The sequence below is a fragment of the Pinus tabuliformis genome, chromosome 9, assembly GCF_031772625.1.
Source record: "Pinus tabuliformis cultivar Carrire ecotype Pingquan chromosome 9, CPIR1, whole genome shotgun sequence".
NCBI lineage: Eukaryota > Viridiplantae > Streptophyta > Pinopsida > Pinales > Pinaceae > Pinus > Pinus tabuliformis.
In genome coordinates this window covers 1,992,179,661-1,992,190,311 of record NC_142307.1, presented here as the reverse complement: position 1 = coordinate 1,992,190,311, position 10,651 = coordinate 1,992,179,661, and positions in this window count along the sequence as shown.

The window sequence follows — 10,651 nt, the reverse complement described above, 5'->3', positions numbered from 1 at the left end:
AATAAAGCGATCGCAAGATTGCATATCGCAATGACAAGGGAGGCATGACTTAAAAGACCCATTGATTTTCTCTGACGCGACAATTCAAAAAAGGCTATTGGATATCGGCAATGACAAGCTATCATAACAAAAGCCCCTTTTCGCTCCGATGCGATGTGATATCGCTATTGGCGATCGCAGATGTACCATGCATGCCTTTCAAAGCCCTCAGTTAAAACTCCCGATGCGAATTGGCGATATCGCTATCGGCAATCGGGGATTCCGAAAGGAACCAATATAACAACTTAAGCTTTCCCCCGATGGCTGATTGCGATAAATCTAAAAGCGCGGATTTCAAAAAGCATTGATAAAGCCGAGATATTACGGTTAATTAGTATTAAAGGCCTTATCTTCCCGATAGCGATTCACTTACGCTCAACCGCCAAAACATCAAAGCCACACTTGAATGAATCATTCAGCCAATAAACGATATGATGAACATTTAAAGGATTGACAGGTTTAAACAACCATTTAATGATATAGTCAGTCTAAAATCTCTTCATAGATTGTATCCGCGGCCACCTTAAGTTAATCCTCCATTATGCATTGTTTAATATATCTCGTTCATATTTGGTTTGCGCCACCAAGTCTCTGCATTACGTTCATTTTCTCTCCTGTGCAGAGCTCTTCCGAAGCAGTAAATTCAAGCAGAATGGGGAAGAAATCGAAGAAAACTGGAACAGCTTCCGCTTCAGCAGTTACAGGACAACACATTGCCGATCCTGGACAAAGCAAAAAGGGACTGATATCGGACACCATGTTTAGGACTCGGTAAAACTACTTGGTTGAATGTCTACAATCTGATTGAGGCCGAGGAGCCTGAGGTAACAACAGTGCAAGCCACAGTAGACACGACCCGAAAGTCTGATGCTACCCTTAAGGATCTAGCTGACTCTCACCTTCATCGGATAGCAGCCCAAGAACAAATTCTCCCATATACAGATGTGGTGAGATGGGCAATTGAAGAAATCCCAATCACCAACAGAACATTCAGCACCATGGATGGGAGAGTCTTCGGCTTGTTTCAACCTGATGATTTGAGGCAAATGTATCATTTTCCTACACCAGAGAAGAAGTGCAACAAAGCATTTTTGGAAAAATTCAGAAATGAAAATGATATTGAATCAGAACCTATAAGGGATTGGAGGCAAAACCCAGCGAAACACAAGCACGAGTCTTCGGGTAAGTACTCTGTCGATTCTTTGTGTTCCCCTTATTGTTATGCTGGAGTAATGATGTGTAGGTTGTGGGGGTTGCATGATTCCGCAAACTTCACTATAGAAATGGTTCCTTTGATGGAGGCAGCATGTAATAGTGAAATAATGGATAGGGCAACTATACTGTCTGATAAGCTAGCAACCGCAGTCCTTGAGTTTAGAAGTAAATCCCGCATTACTGAAAGGTTTATTACCCCATTCTACTATAGTGCCTATATCTTGGACACCCTGTGTTTTAATTCTGAATTTCCTGTGCTTGGATGGATATGGACTCCACAAGACCCCATGCCCATTCATTTATACCATCAGAAGTTATGGAAAGCTCACTATAAGCACCATGTATATCAAATCTACAACGGTTTTATGTTACCCATTCACTATTCTATTTTTGATAAACCTGCTCCTAAGATTTCCTACCAAGCGGAGATTGACTTGAAATCCGTAGGAAGATGGTTCGGAGAAGAAAAATTCACCTATGTAAGAGTTTTCGGCAGCCAATCCAACCCTAATGTCCTCCCTTTGTACATACCTGATAAACTGTTAGCCAGGGAGGTAGCCTATCAGATTACATCCGAAGGAGTTACACAGACTCTGAAGAGTAAAAAGAAGCAAGTTTGGTCTCCTTTTCCTCTAAGATGCGGTGTCTACACTCTGCATGACTTTAAACATGCAGAGAAATAAGCTGATAAAATCAAGGCACTAAGTCTATCAAATCTTCCTAATAGGGGATTTGATCCAAACAAAGTCGCCTACAATGCACTTGAACAGGTAAAATTAACTAAATTTGATCATAAAGAAGATTTGTTCGATGACCTGTTCTCCTTAGCCAAGTCAATATCCCAAGTTAAATCGCTGGCCAGAATGGAATATCAGGATGACGGTTTAGTTGAATTTAACAGAATTGGAGAACAGAGGTTGCAAACTCTGCCTCTAGATCTGTTAGCAACGACCCCAACGACAGAATCAAGCGAGCCTGAGCAGCGACTCACTAAGGAACCTCCTGCTACATCAAAAGAGCAGGAGGAAGTGCATGCAAAAGAGCAAGAGGAAACCCAGAGAAAAGAGCAGGAACAGAGCAGCACAGAGGTGAATGTAGATGCCCAGATTGACCCGAAATTGCTCCAGGAATGGCAGCAATTCGACTCAATCATAAGCAATCTTGAGAGCTCGAAGGAAGCCGAAACATCAAAAGCGGCTGACACACAGGAGACAACATCTAAACAGGTTCCAAGTGGAACCAGCGGCCTACCCAGTTCTACAGGAATAGAGATAATTCCTAAGGATCCCTCCGATCAGATTGTTTTGCAAGTAGAAGAAATTCCTCCCTTAGATGTCTTTTACAGCCCAAAGCACAAGGTTGTAGTAAAACGACAGCGGAAAAGGAGAAGGACTGATCAACCTTCCCTATTCCCTGAACAAACATTGACGGGCAACGTGGTTTGGAAGGAGGAATTTGATCCCTCTGATGACCTAACAAAACTGTCCCAATATGCTGGAGCCTATTCGGCAGCCACCATAGACAAGGCATCAGAGGTGAGTAATCTATTAAAAGGAAAAGACCAGGAAATCATTTTGCTACAAGCACAACTATCGGAGGCACAGCAGAAGGCATTGGAAAAACTAAAAGCAATGAATGAACAAATGCTGAAGTTGAAAGATGAGCAAATTGCTCAACTATCAGCCCAAATAGAGAAAACCAAGAATCTTCCACAGCCAGATGAATTCAGAGCAGAGGAATTACAAATAAACAAGGCATTAGTGACATAGATAAGGTTGTTATGTCAAAAAATCGCCCAAGCAGAACCTTTATGTGACTTAACAGCATCAATAGGTGATAAATCGGCTGATGCTAGAACAGACTTGGAGCAGGCCGATGAGACCTTGACTAATTTTCTTGAGTGGCAAGACACTAATGAGGGACAGGCAGCTAATTTGCCAAAAATCCTAGAATCACATAAAGAGATATTATTTATGGAATGGCAGTCCCAGTTAATGAAAGCAGAGAGAGCAGTTTCAAGATGCAAATTAACCACAAGTAATTTGGTTGAATTGATTAATGATACTCTCTACTTATCTAACATGATTTCTCAATGTACCCCAGGTAAATTGCTATCGGCTAAAACATTGGAGCAGTCATGTTATCAAGAGCTGGAGAAAAATGGGAGATTAATCGCAGGAATTAACAGTTTGACATGGGACACCTATTGGTTGTTCTTAGTCAAACCATACAGCCAGAGAGCCGCCCTCAAGTGCCTCACAGATGCAATCGGGTGTATCATTCCCGATATACAAGATGCCACCTATGCTGCCCAACTCAATTCTCGTCTCAACCGACCACCAGAAGTGGAACCAATGCTTGCGATATGCCAGCTCAGGTCTAAAGGCAAACAGCCTAAGTGATGAATCATGTTGCCGACTGCCAGATTGCCGTGAGGAAGATATTCCGAATCAAGTTGTACCAATTAAGTAGGATTTTAGTTTCATAGTTAGTTAGTTTTAATCAAGTATTTATAGACCCTTTCATGTATTTAGAAAGGGTCGTAAGTTTTTGTATATGACTTAAACCTGAAGTTGCATTACTGTACTTCAGGCATATTCTTTTATAAAGACTGGGCCAATTATTCCAATTTTGATAACGAAGCTTTTATGTGAATGTGCACTACTGCCTTTGTTTAAAAGTGTTTCTGCGTCGAAAGAAGGAATCCAAATAGCGATTGATATTGGGAGTGATTTGCAGCTCATATGGTACTATTATCTGTCTGAGTTCATTCCTTTTATGTGAATTGTTGTTTGATCGCTCTTGCTATTATCAAATATATGCATGTGTTTTAACAACATTCTTTATACTTTCCACTACTGGATGTTTACAGCATGCTTTCCTTTTAATCATACATGTATCGGTAATATAAAAAGATAGGTGTAACAATGTGTTAATCACTTTGTTCAACTATTTGAACAAAGTAATCATTAAGTAAAGGAATATCTATGTTTATTGCTTAGAGTCATCTATATGCCTATCAATGAACAGAGATTATCAAACGTTGCACTTCAAAGAATAGAAGCCTCCCGGGATAGAATAATTATTTATATTTTCGCTGATAGATTAGGTCATCCATTCATTATCATTTATTAGAAATCGATCACTCATCCATCCCCTTTTATTCATTATTGGGAAACTGGTCCCATTATATCCAGTCGGAGCCACCATTCCAAACAGAAAAGGAGCTGTATTAAGGTCCGGACTGGGTGGTTATCCCCCAATGTTGATACAACGATTTTCGGGGCATCAACATTTTTGGCGCTAGAAGGAGGGCCTGAACTATGAATGGCGAGCAAATCCAAATCTATAGACCATTCTTAGAGTAACTCTCCCTCCACATCACCTCGTACTTCCCAATTGCATGCTGGTTCTCCAGTATCCAAGCAAGAAGAAGAGGAATCAACTACCACTGCCCTCACCCACAATACTCCAGAACGATTAAGTCCCGAATCCCCTAAAGTTCAGTTACTCATCCAGAAACTTCAAGGCTTCTCGATAACACCACAGAAATCTGAAGTATCTCAAAGCAGTGAGACTTCGCAGTTCAATTTACCTCATCCCCTCACTAGACTTCAGAGCGGAAAGCTCGGTATTGAACCCACTGAGTTCCCTTTACCTAAAAGGAAAAGGGCCAAGAAGAACACTGAAGGATCTGATAGTGAAACACTTTCATCCACATCCTCCATCTCATCTTCCCCTGTGCGAAGTCAACCATCTACCCCTTCACTACACATTGTTTTTCATCAGGGATTAGGAACTTCAACATCTCAACCTGCGCAATCCTCAATATCAACTCCTTCCCAAACATCTGGAATTTCAACAGTAGTATCATCCACTACTGGTGTTACAATGGCAGATCCATGGACCAGGCCTGGTGCGGTCAATATGCCTGCACCATTACATGCATTACCTGATGCTCCTGAAAAATGGCTACCCAAGTTTAACCCAGATGATGGAACACAAGCTGAGGAACATATTAATAACTTCATGTTATCAGTTAATCTCAAAGGAGTAACTGAGGAAGATGTTGTAGTTAGGCTCTTCCCTTATACTTTGCAAGGATCAGTAGGATCCTGGTATTTTTCCTTGCCATCTGGTTCCATTACCAGTTGGACCACTTGCCAAGAACAGTTTCTCACTAAGTATGGAGATGATAGATCTTTAGCCACATTAATAAATGATCTCTCCAATCTTAGGATAGAGCATAGGGAACCAATTAAAGAATTCAATGCGCGATTTAATAAACTCTTGAATAAAATCCCAACGGCCTCCAAACCAAGTGAACAAATCAGAAGCGAATGGTATATAATTTCCCTACCTGCCAATATAGCTATTTTTGTAGACAGGGCTGCAAAACCAACTTTAGCTAAAAACATGAAAGAAGCACTTGCTGTGGAGAAACGTATTAATGCTCTAGAGAAGAAAGCTGCTCTAGAAGATAGAAAAGCCAAAAAAGTTTCTTTTAAAGATGATTCAAAGAAGAAAACCCCAAAAGATCCCTACGATATGGAAGGTCTGCAAAAGGTCCTTAAGACTTTGTCAAATGAAATGGTTGAAATCAAAAAGCAAGTAGCAGAAACCTCAACTAAAAGGCCCTTTATAACTTTCAAGAAAACTGAATCAAAACCACCGAATGTTATATCTAATGCAGATTCAGACCCTGAAGAAGAAGAAGAGGAAACAATCTCACCAACTGATGATGAAGAGGAAGTTGTTGAATGCCATGGAATGTGGGATTTCATACTACCTAACTCCGATACAGAAAATGAAGAAGAAGCTTTTCCTGTCACTACTAGGAGTAAAGGTGCCCCTGAACCCATCCAGGCAACTTCAAAGAAAAGAAGTGCAGGTGCCCCAACAACAAAGGAAAAGGTATCCACAAGGAAGTCAGCTGCAACAGTTTCCCAAAACCAACCTTCAACCTCAAATATGCCCTCAGCATCTAAAACATTAGTAGTATCTGATTCAATGGATTACAATATCGTTGATGATATGAAGAAAACTAAGGCAAACATTACTATGTTTGAACTTAGTAAACTAAAACATCAGCAAAAATTTCTTCTCAAAGAATTGAATGTTGTTCCTTCCTCACCTCTTCCCAGTGCTAAAGCTGCAAATGATTTAGGACAACCACCTTCAACTAAAAGGCCCTTTAGAACTTTCAAGAAAACTGAATCAAAACCACCGAATGTTATATCTAATGCAGATTCAGACCCTGAAGAAGAAGAAGAGGAAACAATCTCACCAACTGATGATGAAGAGGAAGTTGTTGAATGCCATGGAATGTGGGATTTCATACTACCTAACTCCGATACAGAAAATGAAGAAGAAGCTTTTCCTGTCACTACTAGGAGTAAAGGTGCCCTTGAACCCATCCAGGCAACTTCAAAGAAAAGAAGTGCAGGTTCCACAACAACAAAGGAAAAGGTATCCACAAGGAAGTCAGCTGCAACAGTTTCCCAAAACCAACCTTCAACCTCAAATATGCCCTCAGCATCTAAAACATTAGTAGTATCTGATTCAATGGATTACAATATCATTGATGATATGAAGAAAACTAAGGCAAACATTACTATGTTTGAACTTAGTAAACTAAAACATCAGCAGAAATTTCTTCTCAAAGAATTGAATGTTGTTCCTTCCTCACCTCTTCCCAGTGCTAAAGCTGCAAATGATTCAGGACAACCACCTTCTAGCAGGATTGAAGCTACTGATACGATTCTGATGGGAGATAGATCCAATTCCCATACTCCTCCTTTCCTATTAACCTATGAGATTTATAATCGTAATCTGCACAATTGTTTGATTGATTCAGGGGCATCCTCAAATATAATGCCAGCTTCGGTTTGTTCCAAACTGAACATTGAACCCCAGAAATCTGCAATTCATATTGTACAACTAGATAGAACTAAGGTACAGGTTGTAGGAGAAATCAACTCTTTAACGATCAGGTTATCGACTGATCCGCGAGTAGTTCAAAGAATTGATATCCTAATCGCCGATATACCTAAATTTTATGGTTTAATCTTAAGTAGAGATTGGTCTGAGAAGCTCCATGGGTATATTTCTACCGATTGGTCCCATATGTGGCTACCCTACAATGGAAAGCCAAATCAAATAAAAATCAATCGAGAAAAGCACATGACCCACACTGTCACAGAGTTCGAACAGGAAAATCAACCCATAGCATTTAATAACAATATCTTAGGGAATTATTCGTCGGAATCATTCTTTGGCAACTTCACAACCCAACCATCTCCTTTCTCAGTAAACAATTTTTCATCTCAGATCGAAAATTATTCACAAACAAATAGGTCAAGATGTTTTAGTGATACTGAGAAAACTGTAAATACAATTGTAAAGAATTCTTTATTTTGGTCTTTATATTTTGATGGCTCTAAATCTAATGAAGGCTCGGGAGCAGGATGTATCTTGGTTAGCCCGCAAGGAGAAAAAACAATGCTGTCCTGTAGGTTAGAATTTGAATGCACAAACAACACAGCCGAGTATGAAGCCTTAGTCCAAGGACTGTACAAAGCAATTGGCCTTAAAGTGCAATATTTGAAAGTGTTTGGCGATTATGAAATTATTGTCAAACAGGTGAGAAATACGATTCATTGTCTTTCAAATCACCTCAAGCATTATCAATCGCTGGTGCAAGAACTCACCTCGCACTTTTCAGCATTCAATATCTCTTCCATTCCCAGGTCTCAAAATTCGGCAGCCGACTTGCTAGCCAATGTTGCTTCCAAACTCCTACCTTCCGAAGATTATAGCCCAGATAGATTTTCAGTAGAATTGCTTTTTAGGCCGTCAATTCCTGACAATGTCACTAATTGGAGAGTTTTCAATCACGATGAAGACATTTTACAATTCCTGACTTCTGAAAAATCCTATGATGATCAGATTATAGAGGAGAGCGATCATGATCTTCAGATGAGAGAAAAGCATGAAGAAAACTCAATACCGAAGCCTGTGGTGAAGCTGGAGGATCTTTATGACATTAAAGACAGATTTAAACCTGTGATCAATACAAAGCTCCACAGTTCCACCTTGAGGTTTGAGTTGATTAATCTTGGCACTGAACAAAATCCTCAAAACATTAATCTAGGATTAGGACTTTCTCTGGAAGAAAAAAAGGCATTCATTAGACTATTAAGAAAGAATAAACATGTCTTCGCTTGGAAGTATGATGATTTAAAGATGTATGATACATCTATCATCCAGCATACTATTCCAATGCTCGCAGAACAAAAACCAGTTCAACAAAATCTCAGGAAAATACATTCGAACCTAGAGAGTCAAATTAAAACTGAACTTAATAAACTCTTAAAGGCCAAGATTATTTTTCCCGTTCGACACTCGAACTGGGTCTCCAATATGGTGCCTGTTAGGAAGAAAAATGGCGATATCAGGATTTGTATAGATTTCAGAAATCTGAATAAGGCAAGCCTAAAAGACAATTTCCCATTACCTACTATGGAGCAGATACTCCATTCAGTAGCAGGCTCTGAATTGATGTCCTTTTTAGATGGTTTTTCAGGATACAACCAAGTTTTGGTCCATCCTGATGACAGACTTAAAACTACATTCAGGACAAAGTGGGGAACTTATGCTTATCAGAAGATGCCTTTTGGACTGATTAATGCAGGAGCCACGTTCCAAAGAGCGATGGATATAGCTTTCAAAGGATTGATCAATAAAACAGTAGTTGTCTACTTAGACGATATTACTGTATTTTCTAAAAAGAGAACCAATCATTTGCATGATTTGAACCAAATCTTTCAACGCTGCAGAAGGTACGGTATTTCACTCAATCCTAAAAAATCCTTCTTCGCTCTTGACCAAGGAAAGCTTTTGGGCTTTATTGTGTCCAAAGATGGCATTTATATTGATCCGAGTAGGATCAAAGAAATCTCTGAAATCCCTTTTCCTCATAATAAAAAATCCATGCAGTCATTTTTAGGCCAAATCAATTTTGTTAAAAGATTTGTTCCAGACTTTTCTCACATCATTTTGCCACTACAAACTATGATTAAGAAAAATTCAGTTTTTAGATGGGGATCAGCAGAAAAGGAAGCGTTTGATTTAATCAAACAATCAATAATTAATGCCCCCGCTTTAAATACTCCTAATTTTTCTAATCATTTCACATTGTATACTATCGCATCTGATTTGTCTTATGCAACAGTACTCACTCAGATTAATGATCACAACTTGGAAGCACCCATTTCATTCTATAGTTCAAACTTGCAGGGTGCCGAACTGAATTACTCCGAAGTAGAAAAACAAGCCTTTGTTGTATATAAAGCTGTCAAACATTACAGACCCTTCCTTTTAAAAGCCCATACAAAAGTCATAGTTCCTTTCTCTGCAGTAAGGCAACTATTAATCCAAAGGGAATTAGGTGAAAAAAGGGAAAACTGGGTTACAACACTTCAAGAATATGACTTGGAAATCAAGCCAGCAAAGATTGTTAGAGGCCAAGGTTTTTGCAGGTTATTGGCAGGAGCATCCAACATTCAACAACCAGGTGATACAGAACATTTCGAAGAAATCAATCAGATAAGTATTACTGATTCTGAATCCCAATATGCAGACTTGATCTTTTATTTAAAAAATGGATATGCACCTCCTAACTTGTCTTATAAAAGCAAGAGGGCCATTAGATTGAAAGCAAGAAATTTCACAATTGTTGATGATGTACTTTTTAGGCAAAATTATGATTCAATCTTATTAAGATGCCTAGAAAAACCTGAAGCACAAAAGGTTTTGCAGGAATTACATGATGGACCAGCAGGAGGACATTTTGGAGCTGACACAACAGCCCACAAAATCATTCATGCTGGATATTATTGGCCCACCCTGTTTAGAGATGCTCATGAATATGTAAGGAAATGCCGAAATTGTCAAACTTCTAGTGGAAGACAAAGAAAGCCAGCTTTCCCTTTGCAACCAGTCAACATTGAACAACCATTTGAGCAATGGGGATTGGACATCATCGGAGAAATCACTCCACATTCTTCCAAACAGCATAAGTATATCCTTACTGCCACGGATTATTTTACTAAGTGGGTTGAAGCAATTCCGTTAAAGACAACAAATTCTGAGTCAATTATAGAATTCATAGATCAATTCATCATTACCAGGTTTGGTGTCCCAAATGCTCTTGTTTTTTATAATGCATCTTATTTCTCAGGCAATGCTATGTTTGATTTCGCTATTAAAAGAGGATTTAAATTGAAATATTCTGCTAATTACTATCCCCAAGGTAACGGTTTAGCAGAATCTACCAATAAAAATCTAATCAAGATTATTAAGCGAACTATCGAACAGAATCATAAAAACTGGCATA